Source organism: Myodes glareolus, chromosome 9, assembly GCF_982192425.1.
Source record: "Myodes glareolus chromosome 9, mMyoGla1.1, whole genome shotgun sequence".
In the NCBI taxonomy this organism is placed as follows: Eukaryota; Metazoa; Chordata; class Mammalia; order Rodentia; family Cricetidae; genus Myodes; species Myodes glareolus.
This window is the reverse complement of record NC_142034.1, coordinates 22,833,127-22,841,433: the sequence shown is the minus strand read 5'-3', so window position 1 is coordinate 22,841,433 and position 8,307 is coordinate 22,833,127.

The following is an 8,307-nucleotide window of genomic DNA, read 5'->3' as shown; positions in this document are numbered from 1 at the left end:
AACAGAGATACACATGGATCTAATCTACATGGGAAGGACAAAAAGACAAGATCTCCTCAGTTAATTGGGAGCATAAGGATAATGGGAGAGCATAGAAGGGGTAGAGGGAAGAAGGGAGGGGAAAAAAGAAAAATATATTGCTCATTAAAAGCTGTAAAAATAAATAGATAAATAAATAAATAAAAGTTTAAATCAAAACAAAAGTTCATACATCACTAAATGTTCTAATCAAGAAGACTTTTTAAAAAACAAAAAGTAAAAATGACTAAAAGAATATACAAAAAACAATACTCAACACCACAAACCACCAGGAAATACAAACCAAAACATCCTTGAAATTCAACCTCACTCTCCTCAGGAAAGGCTGTCATCAAGAAAACCATCAAAAACAAGTGCTGCTGAGGATCCAAGGGAAAAGGAAACCTTTATGCATTGTTAATGGGAATGAAAATTAACACAGTCTGTATGGAAATTAGCTTGTAGGATCTCTAAAAATAATCTAACGTTAGAACCACCACATGACTCCTCCACAGTACATACAACAAAGAACCAGCCTGCCGGTCATTCAGTGGATGAATGCATGAATAAGATATGGTACATATGAAGAAGAATAAATGATGTCATTGTCCAGAAAACAGATGAAATTTGGAGCTCATATTAATAAGTAAATTAAGTAGGGCTCCAAAGACAAAGGTCGTGTTTCCCTCATGTAAGGAGGGGTGGGGACACAAAAGAAGCAATAGGACGATTTGGGAAGAGAAAGAATCAGGAAGAGGCCACAGGGGACATTGGAGTGGGTGATGGTGAGTGAATTTGATCAAACTGTGTTAAGTGCATTCATGACAATGTCATAATCAAATGCACTGTTCTGTGAAATCAGTGCATGCTAATAAAAATCCATCAATTTCTGTTTGTCATATGAAACAAAAATGTAAGTTTTAAACTGAAACACTAATAGTGCAGCCAGAGGGTGGTGGTGCACACTTTAATCTCAGCACTAGGGAGGCAGAGGCAGGTAGTTCTTTATAAGTTCAAGGCCAACCTGGTTTACAGAGTGAGTTCCATAACAGCCAGGACTACAGAGAGAAACCCTGTCTCAAAAAAAAACCAAGTAAACAAAAAACAAATAAACAAACAAACAAGATGCAACACTAGAAATTTCCAAGAATAAATTTAGTCTAATAAGGACAAGGTTCTTGCAAAATAAAAGAAACAACATTTCATGATAAGCAAGTTTCTATGTGGCTGAAAGTGTTTGTACAGCCTTTGTGCATAAAACAGAAATAATTAAAACATTGTTCTGAATAGTCCCAAGCTGTAAACAACCTGTTTTCTTGGAATAAAAATCCAATCAGTGAGTGGTATCAAACTCATTTAGTGAAATGGTATACAAAATGGGGGTGGGGCTGGGGTTGGGATGAGTTTGGGGAAAAGGGAGAAAAGAAGAGGGAAGGGAGAAGGGAAGGACTGGCAAGAACTTGGGGGAGTGGGAGGGTGGAGATGGATGAAGGGCGGATATAAGAGCAGGGAAGAAGATACCTACAGGAAGGGATCCATTTTAGGGTTGGCAAGAGACTTGGCTTTAGAGGGAATCCCAGGTGTCCACGGGGATGTCCCCAGCTAGGTCCTTGGACAGCAGAGGAGAGGGTGTCTGAACCGGCCTTGCCCCACTATCACGCTGATGATTATTTCGAATATCATCATAGAATCTTCATCCAGCGATGGATGGAGATAGAGACAGAGATCCTCAGCAGAGCAACGGACTGAGCTCCCAAGGTCCAGTTGAAAAGCGAAGGAGGGAGAAGATGAGCAAGGAAGACAGGACCACGAGGGGTTGGTCCACCATCTGAGGCAGTGTGCCTGTTCTAATGGGAGCTCACCAAACCCAGCTGGACTGGGTCTGAACAAGCATGTAATCAAACCGGACTCTGATTGTGACTGACAATGGGGACTGACTGAGAAGCCATTGATAAAGGCACTGGGACTTGTTTTTATGGCATGTTCTGGCTTTTTTGGGACCTTCGTCTATATGGATGCACAGCTCCCTAGACCTGGATGTAGCGGGGAGGGCCTTGGACTTCCCATTGGGCAGGATTTCCAGCCCTCTCTCAAGCAGAGTGGGAAAGGAAGAGGAGGTGTGGGGGAGCAAGAGGGGATTGGGAGGAGGGAAGAAAGTGTAAATAATTGAATAGAAAAAAATTAAAAAAAAACTAATTTAAGTAATTGTAAAAAAAATGAGACTGAACAAACTGGGGCCCATGATGGTAAGTGCTGTCACAATCATCCTATGATCAAGGGCACAGACTAGTTTTGATTTGCAACAACATTAACAGTGATGTAACTGACCCTTAAAGAAAGTGAGAAACAGCTTTGGAGCTTGAGTGATATAAAATGGTTTGTAAGGACCAAAGTTAATTTCCATGTCTTTAATAATTCTGTGGCTGTGTTCACCATTTATTCTCTCAAATGGGAAATTAATTATCTATGTATTTTTAGTATGAAGAGTAGACTAGAGTGAGGGAGAAAGAGTAAGAAAGAGAGAGATACACATCATATTCCCCATAGATAAATTAGGTAATAAATTAGCTACATTTCAAATAACCATAATTCTATCACTCAATGGAAAGAAAAGAGGTAGAGTAGAAAAGAAAATGAAGGAGAAAGTCCAGAGAGGGATGGGGATAAAAGTAAAGAGAGTCAGGCAGAAGAAGGAAATCAGGAGATCACCAGTCTAAGGTCACTGCCTCAACAGACAGCCAAGTGTGCTTTGGAATAATCTGCTCACCCTCCTTTATCTGGATCTAAGGCCTTTCTCCCTATGAGCTCCCAGGAGAAGACAGTCAGTCAGGACTGATGGCCACCCACATCTCCCCTGATGCCTCTTTATTCCTAATGAACTGTTTCTATTTATAATCACCAGTTCTGGTTCTGCTCTGCTAAGAAACAAATCATTGCAGATACCTTATCTCAAACCACCTTTAGTGAGACCAAGATACAAGGCATAACACTATATACAGAGAATGACACAACCTGGGACAGTTTGGAATTGGGCTTTGTGGGGAAACAGACAGGGAACCAGGTGTTGAGTCCATTATACAGAATACAGCACACTCATGCCCAGAGACATTCATAAATCTAAGCACAGGTGGCAGAAGAGAGTTGTAAGAACAAAGGAATCCTGACCTTCCCACAGAGCAGGAGCCACCAAAGCCCAGATGACCACTAGAGCTGCAACAAAGCTGACGGGATGAGCGCCTGAGCTACTGGAAAGAGTTCAGGTAAGCATCCCCAGAGAAGAAAAGGATGCTTCCCAATGATTCAGAGCATGAGGTGAGAATTTCCTTCCTCATGAACACAAATTAAATATGGAAATGGTGAACAAAGAAGAAGAGTCTTTCTGATTGGCCCAAATATTAGGGCTCTGTGGTATAAAAGTCAGTGACTGGAAGAACTTGCTACACAGTTGTAAACTCACCTGTGAACAGAGTAAAACCCTCCACACCTGATACCATGGCCCTCTGTTGTTGCCCACCTTGCTGTCAGCCATGCTGCTGCAAGACCACCTGTTGCAAGACCACCTGTTGCCAGCCCTGCTGCTGTGAATCCAGCTGCCCCAAGTCCATCTGCTGTCAGCCTTGCTGTCCCCCATGTTGCTGTAGCATACTCTGCTGCCAGCCCTGCTGCTGCCAGCCCTGCTGCTGCCAGCCCTGCTGCTGCCAGCCCTGCTGCTGTGTGCCCACCTGCTGTGAAAGCACCTGCTGTGAAAACACATGCTCCAAGACTACCTGTTGCAAGCCAACCTGTGTGAACATCTGCTGCAGCACACCCTGCTGCCAACCCTGCTGCTGCCAACCCTGCTGCTGCGTGCCCACCTGCTGCCAGCCCTGCTGCTGTGTGCCCACCTGTTGCAAGGCCACCTGTTGCAAGCCAACCTGTGTGAACATCTGCTGCAGCACACCCTGCTGCCAACCCTGCTGCTGTGTGCCCACCTGTTGCAAGGCCACCTGTTGCAAGCCAACTTGTGTGACCATCAGCTGCAGCACACCCTGCTGCCAACCCTGCTGCTGCTGACCAGCTCCCCTAAGGAATATCTGCACAGCCATGCTCTGGGGAGAGTTGACTGGCCCTAGGTTCACAAAGTCACACCTTAACCTTTGCTGACCCCCTTCATATTCTCACCAGGAAACCTGGCGAATGTAAAATCTAACTTAAGTGTGGGAAATGCTGTGAGGAAGGATGGTGTCCCTCACACCTCTCTCTCCTCATCTCCAGAGATTATATCCTGTGACATCTTCATGGGGGCTGATGTGGAAGGTCAGGTATCAGTTTAAATTCTGAGCTAAGATTTTTATATGTCTCACTTAATAACTTAAAAAAAAATCCTACCCCCAAAATAAAACTTGTATTTCTTCTCAACTGTATATTCTTCTGAGTTAACCCCATATTTTTATGTGTTATTTCCTTCTTTCTTCTCACTTATGCAATTTGTCTATGAAAGCAAGCAATTTTAATAAACTCTGGACTATCATCATTCCATAGTGTCTGTTATCTTATTTTGATGAATCACTTAATGAAAAACTTCACAAAATCAATAGACTTCTAAATGTTTAACATGGTTCCCCTACATCAGTGGCACTAACCATAGTATTGAACAATAGATCCATGGAAGGTTTCTATCTGGAATAACTGAAATTTAATACCCAATGATGACCATTTTCCTGGTTCCTCCAATCTCAGCTCCCATAAACCAAGGGACTGCTCTCTCCTTCACTGTTTAACTTTTATAAACATCATTTGTGTGAAATCGTATATAGCAATGGAATCTCTGTCTTAATTTCTTTATCCAGTTGCTTCTCAAAGAGCATCTAATATTCAGCCACATCTTATCAATTGTTAATTGGAAGGACACAAACTTGTAAGTGACACTATCACTTTAGGATTGTGATTTCAACCACGTCATTTCTAGAGAACAGCTGCATAAGAGATTATCATATTTAATGAAATAAACCACACTCAAAAAAATTATCAATCACACGTTCTCATTTGTAAATCCAAGATTTTACACAGAACTTCAAAGACCATCCTGTATATGGTCTGTGAGAAAGTGGGCAACTAGTCAGGGTAGGGGCTATGGAAGAGCAAATATCATCAAAGTATGTGAGTCCATGACATACTTAAAGGACTTTATGGATTCCCTCCTACATTCAATAAATTTGTGTGAATAAAGATAAAAATTTAAATTGAAAGGACATTCTGATTTCAATAAACTTGAACAAATATCCTAAGATATGGCTACTGAGTCAAAAAGATCATTTACTTTTATTTTTTAGGAATCTTTGTAAATTTCTATACAACTGTTGTTCTTCTTTATGTCCCTCCTGCTGTGCAAGATTCCCAGATTTGGGGCTAGAGGGATAGCATTGTGGTTAAGAACACAAATTTCTCTTGAGTACAAACCTCACTTTATTTCCCAGCATCCATCCACATAGCAGCTCACAACCACCTGCAATTCTGGTTCCAAAGCACCCAATGCCCTCCTCTGACATCCCTGAGCTGAGCATGTGCTGTAAATACATACATGCAGGCAAAATACTCATATACATAAATACAATAAATAAATCATTTTAAATTTATGAGACGTTGAAGAGTCCCAGTGTCTCCACGTATGTGCCAACACCTTTTGATCTCTACTTTATCTGATACTAGACAGACAGCATTCTTATACTGCCGAAGTTATACAAATAATATTCCAGTGTTTGAAGATATCTCATGCCATCAGGGAAGAATAATGCACACAATGAAGGAACAGGGTCCCTCTGATGTGCTGCACTGGAAAAGGCACTGTGTAAGGGTGAATCCCTGAGCTCTAAAGTTCCATGCGTCGTCAACCAGTTACCTGTAGAGAAATGGCATTCCTTCCCATCACAGCACAGTGCCTGCTCTCCTAATCTCTGAGCTGCTCCTTTCCACAGGTTCCCTTTGCACAAAATGGCTCTGCAGCCACTTGTGCTATTCTCTTTTTAAAACAAACAAAGAAACAAACAAACAAAAGAATGACTGTCCTGGAGCTCTCTCTTGTAAACCATACTGGTCTTGAGCTCACAGATGTTTGCCTTCTCTGCCTCCCAAGTACTGGGATTAAAGGTGTGGTGATACAAAGCTGGGTACTTGTGCTACTTAGATATTGTACCTCTAAAGGGAATCTGAAATCGTGATTTCTGTTTTGGGATCTTGGATGTGCTGTTTTCATGTGAGATTTTTGACTTAGTGAAATTTTTACTACCATTTAAAACACCCCAAATCCTGAAAATGTCTTATCCTAGAACCAGGAGTTCAGGTTTCATGCATGACACTTCTCTAGTCAACCATGAAGTATTCCAGAACCTTGGCTATTAGGAAACAGAGGACAGCAGGAAGCTGATAAGAATAGTTCCTGCTCTACAAGACAGTAGGCTAAACTGAAGTTCACCCCAAGATTCATTACATCCCATTTTGCACCTCCCTAGTGGATTCCTGCCTGACAGCGTCATTACCAGGCAGTCAGCTTTCAACTCAGACTCGAGTTATGTCATAGGAAAGTTACAGGAATAGGAAGTCCACCAGTACTGGATCCCACTCAGAATAATTCAAGGAAGATGTTCTTATTCATTATCTAAAATACTCCTATGTCTCCCCTGAGGGAGATCCTCTCATCCTTTATTTATATATAAAATGATGCTTGATCTGTCACTTCTCTCTTCCTGTACTCCGGCCAAGCATGAAGGCCATGGCTTGTCATATCCCAGGTTTTTCCATGATTCTCAGAGGGATTTGAAGACCTGATTTAATATCAGAGACTAGAAACCCTTTTATTTTATCCCTTTATTACATGATTTAAGACCAGATCTGAGTTTATCTACCACACGTGTCAAAAATTTATGAATGAATAAATGTATGAAATTTTGCCTACAAGTGTTATATGCACCATATGAGTGCAGTTCACAGAAGCCATAAGGGGCATCTGATCACCTGGAACATGAGTTACAGACAGTTGTGAGCCGCCAGATAGGTACTGAGTTCCGAACCTGGAATTTCTGTTAGAGAGTGCTCTTAACAACTGAGTCATCTGCCCAGCTCTCAGAGAACATTCTTCATCAACTTAGAGCTTCAGCTATGATGTCATTGAGAGTCTGGATGTCTCAGTCAGTAGAGAAGCTACCAGGGAGCTTGCACAATTCCCCAGCTTCTCTTCAGTGAGTTTAGCTGACACATTCTTTCCTTTAACCTTAAAGTCTTTACAAGTGAAAAGAGGAGAAAGGCAGAATGCTATGGCATGGAAGTGCTCAGAAGAAATATTAAAATATGCACAACATTAGTGTACTATTATGAAGAGTAGACCCTTAACAGAAAAGTTGTGCTGCATGTTTTCACTTTTTCAGAATTTTATTATTAATAATAATTTTTTATTTAAGTAAACTTGTATAAAATGTATGCTAATTACTCTCACCCTGTACTTTCCCTTATTTCACTGTCACCTATGCCTACCTATCCCCTTCATACAAATCTTTTTTCCATCCTTTTTTCCATAAATAAATAAACCCAAAGAGTTTATTCCTTTGAGTTTGAAGTTATCCACTGGAGTCTGATAGGCTTAATATTGAGCGCATAAATAAAGACAATGACTCTTTCTCTCCCAGAATTTTTCCATAGTCAAGAGTTCAGCAATAAAGCATTTGATCTTATGAGCCCCTCCCCCCCTCTCATTGATTATTGACAGGACCAGTCTTGTGCAGGTTCAGCGAAAGTAACTACAGCTGCTGTGAGTTTGCAAAATCAATGGCTGCCTTGAGACTTAAGGGATTTTAAGCCTTACATTTTACAGCCTTTCTTCCTACCCTCTAACTCTTACATGTTGGGAGCCACCTTTTTGGGTGCGGCTCCTTCTGTTATCCTAATCATGGTGGGTTCACATTTTCCAAGGGAAGGATGTGAGGATTAGAAAAGTTAGGTAGGAGGAACAGAGATAAGAAAGAATCACAGAGACATAGGATGGTAATGGGAGGGCAACTCAGTAAATGTTGAATGCTGAATTCTTCGTTCTGACTTCTGAGTTGAGTTCACCCATGTTGAAATTTCCATACACTTTTATATCCAAACACCATACGGGAAAGAAGGCAAAAGACTGCTTAAACTTGATACGAAGGACAACAAAAGCAGGTACTTGCCTAATACTTGAGACATCAAGTTGTTATTTCTTAAGAAAAGCTTTCTGTTGTTTAGGCAGTGAACTCTCCCTAGACCAAAGCCTTCTGAAGGCAGCTACTTCCT